Source organism: Tupaia chinensis, unplaced genomic scaffold (assembly GCF_000334495.1).
Source record: "Tupaia chinensis unplaced genomic scaffold, TupChi_1.0 Scaffold000627_1, whole genome shotgun sequence".
In the NCBI taxonomy this organism is placed as follows: Eukaryota; Metazoa; Chordata; class Mammalia; order Scandentia; family Tupaiidae; genus Tupaia; species Tupaia belangeri.
The window spans coordinates 1,923,066-1,927,000 of NW_006160147.1; positions in this window are offsets into that span (position 1 = coordinate 1,923,066).

The window sequence follows — 3,935 nt, forward strand, 5'->3', positions numbered from 1 at the left end:
TTCCCCCCCCCTCTTGCACCCCTGCCTCTACCCACTCCCCAGCTTCCCAGCCTTTTATCCTTAGATGTGCCAGTCAGTCAGGTGAGCTGTCGTCTCCCCCTGCGGCTCTGTGTAGGACCAGCCTGTGCAGAGTCTGAATAAGCTGTCCCTAAGGACACCAGGTGTAGAAAACCCCCAAGCTCCTTCCTTCGCTCAAGCCAGTGTCCACGATCCTTCTCCACCATGGAGTTCCTCCTGCTGCAGGCCCGACTTTCACCCCTCCTTTCACGGGAAGCTGCCAAGGCTCTCAGAAGGGTCTTCTGTGCCTTTAAGAAACCTGGAAGCTTCAGGCCCCCGGCTCCCCCTACCCCTTCCCCTTCCTCAGCTGGAGGAGGGGAGCAAAGCTGGATATTCCAGCAGAGCCCACCAGACAGCTCATAAATAATGGCTGATCTTCCCCTGGGGGACAGGAGCTGTTCCGCTCTTATGGAGCCTGGGAGAAGGGTGACAAGGCTCATTTATTTCTTGTGCCCTCCCTGGTGGCTTCCTTTTCCCCATTCCTTTCCTTTCCCATTTCTCCCACCTGGAACCGAGGTGAAAGGCAGAAAGGGATGAGGAAGAGGAGGGAGCGTCCTGGGCTCCCGCTGTCCTGGCTCTCACCACGCCTGCGCCACACCACATGGCACCCACAAAGGCTCACTGGGCAGCTACTGAGTACTGCTGGCTCGCAGCAGCAAGGCACACCCAGCCCTGCCTCCCGCCCCACACCCCGACCCATTCTCCACACCGCACAGCCAGGGGCCCCGATCAGGGTCTCATCCACATCCCCAAAGGGCTGGCGCTACAGAGTAAATGAAGTTGCTAGTCCTTGGTTTTAGTCTTAGACCAATGTGCAGTGAGTCCCCAACCTCTCCGACAGCCCCTGGTCTTGTGTCTCCTTGCTGGTGCTGGGGCTTTCACTCCTCCCAGGGCCCTGGACCTCCAGGCCCCCACGTCTCTCCATTCTGGCCTGCCATGTGCCAGCCAAGTCTGCTTCAGCTCAGCTAGGTCTAAGGCTCCTCTTTAGGTCCCTTCTCAGGGCCTCAACCTTCCCTTGACCTCCAGCGCTGGGCTAGGTGGGGGTGGAGGCAGGTGCTTGAAGCTGGGGAGCAGATCTCTTTCAAGCACCTCTGAGGCCAAGGCCTCTCAATGCCTTGTGTCTCTCAGGGCTACCGGAGGGGTGCACCACTCCCCAAGGGGAGGAGGAGTGCACAAACTCCCACCTCCACTGTTCCTGCAAAGCTCCACCCCATCCCCACCCTAAAGCCTCAGACAGGCTGGCTGGGAACCTTGGCTGCCTTGGGGTTAGCTAATGCCAGGCCTGGGCCCCTAGAAAAGATGGGGAGAGGGCTTGGAGAATCCTGCTGGCCCTGCCCCAGTCATCACTGCAGAGGGTAGACAATTACCAGCTTTTGGATGGCCCTTGGGTGTGGGGTCTGGCCTAGGACTGCTTCTGTTGTCCCCTCATGCTTCCCCGGAGCTAGCACTCTGCACCCCAAGCAGAACCATCAGGGTTTACGTCCATTCCCAGCCACGCTGGGCTGCTCAGTCTCTCCTCCTTCCTGTCCAGCTCCTTTTCCTGTCCCTGTGCCTCGTCTGTTCGCTCCCCGTTTCTTCCACTCCTTCTCTGCCTCCCTCTTTATTTCTCTCTCCCTCACATCATCCCTGCCTCCCCTTCTCCCTCTTCTCCTCCCCCTCCCAGTCTCCTCCAGGCTTTCTCCCTCCTTCTCCATCGGCCCTCCCCACCCCCCCCCAAATCCACACCACCTTCCCTCCTGCCACTATATTTAGCTCGAGCTGGGGGTTTAGAAAGGCGCCACTGGAGCCAGCGTCTAGTCTTGAAGAGTCTGTCAGCGTTTCCATAAGAGGCTCAGCTGGGCTGAGTTTATAACTGAGCTGTTTTCTTTCTTACCAGCACCAAGCTCTGGCTGAGTGCAGGCAGAGAGGGGACTTCTAAGAACTCCCCAGAGATGGGTGAGCTCTTCCCAAGAAAAAGGAACTCCAGGCTCATTCCCAGAGTGGGCCAGGAGTCTAGGGAACCAGTGACCTGGAGGGCACAGCAGGTAGAGCTCCGCCATAGGCGAGGGTTTTCCGAGCCTAAGGACAGAATCTCTGAACCAGAGATGCGGCGGGCGGTTCTTGGGAATCCTCATGAGACCCGAGGAACTTTGAAGACCCCTTTCCCTGGAGTTTCTGTGGCTGGCTGTGGCTTCTGTAATCCCTTCCATTACAGCCACTTACTTACATTAAACCAATGCCTCTAGAAGACTGCTTATGAAATCAGATCCAGGGCTGGCCCCATAGCACAATGGTTAAATGAACAGGATCCCACATGGCCGACTGGGGTTAAAACCCCGGTGGCTTGAAAAACATGCTGGTTGGGTATTGTGCACGCCCCAAATCCCAACAGGACAGAAAAATGAAAGAGAAAAAGGGATTGCAGCATGACCACACCCCATTGGTGGGTGCTTCCCTCCCCACCCTGCCTTTTTATGAGAACACACTCCCTCCTGCAATTAAAAAAAAAACCATATTCGGTATTTAAGGGATACTTTGCCGTTAACACAGTGGTTTGAAAGCCTGTTTTTGATCCTCACAGAAACGGGGAAGAAGTGGCTCCAATGTCAGGCACTTTAGAGTCTCTGGTGAGGACCCAGATCTTTATGATACATAAACACCATTTTTATCTACCTATTTATTTACTCATCAGGGTTTGGTGGTGGCTAGGAGTGGGACACAGAGCCACCGTCAAAATCCCCATGTCACAGATGTGGCATTCAAGATGCAGAAAGGAGTAATTCTGTCAAGGTCAGAGCTGATGGTTCCGTCACTCTTCCCCTCTCTCGGCCCACCTAGTGAGTGTCGGTCACATGCGGATGCCGCATGGTACACTGGATATGCTCGGCCAGGGCTAGAACCAGAACCCAGGGCCAGGACATCCAGTCCCATGACTTCGCCATGAAACAATCACTGTGCAGTCTTAGGGCCAGAGTGACTGGTTGAATAATGTAGCTGCCAATTCTTCGCGCCTCAGTTTCCTTTTCTGCAAGGTGAATACAGTAATACCCAGTTGCTACGAAGATCAAGTGAAGTAATGGATGGGAAGCAGTTTTGTAGACTATAAATGACCCAACTCAGGCAAAGGCTTATCATTAATTCCCCTTGTTTCTCTGACACCAAAGAGAGAAGGGCTGGGGAAAGCGCCGGGACTCAGGTCAAAGCTGGGACTACGTGTTTGCATTCGAACTCTGCCCTCTGGCTCTCTAGGTGACCGTGGGAAAGCCAAGGAACCTCGCTGCTTCAGTTCTCTCATCGGAAAGGAAGAGTCATGGGGCCCATTTGCCTCTGCCAGCTGAGGAGAGGAGGTGCTCGTAAACCGTGATTGCTCACTCTCTGTGTAGAGACGCTTCTGGGCTCATCACCACCAATTACCATTTATGGAGCACACATAATGCCGTCTCCTGGATGGGTAAACAGTCCTCCAGAGGCCCAGGCCTCACCCAGTGAGAGCAGACGGCCAAACCCAGCTCTGCCCAGGAGTAGAGCAGGGTACTCCCACCACTCAAGCACCCGGCCTTCTCTGTTCCTTGGTAACTGACTTGAATAGTGATGACAGCTGGGCCTTGTCATTGTCATAGGACATCAACACCTGGTAGGAACCTGATGGATCAGAAAAAGGAGCAGTTTTCTTGCCATATCTGGGTCTACTCAGTTGCCAAGGGCTGCCCATCTCTGCTTCTCAATGTCTCTTGCAACTCTCTCCTTCCTGCTCCACCATCTTCCTAGAGAAGTCTCAAGCTGGCATTGCTGCAGGAACCTCCAACCTCATCCCTACCACTTTGGACTCGCTCCTCCCCTTCTCTCCTCCTTTTTCTCTTGGTATTACTTCCCTCCAGCAAGGAGCACGTGCAAGCCTA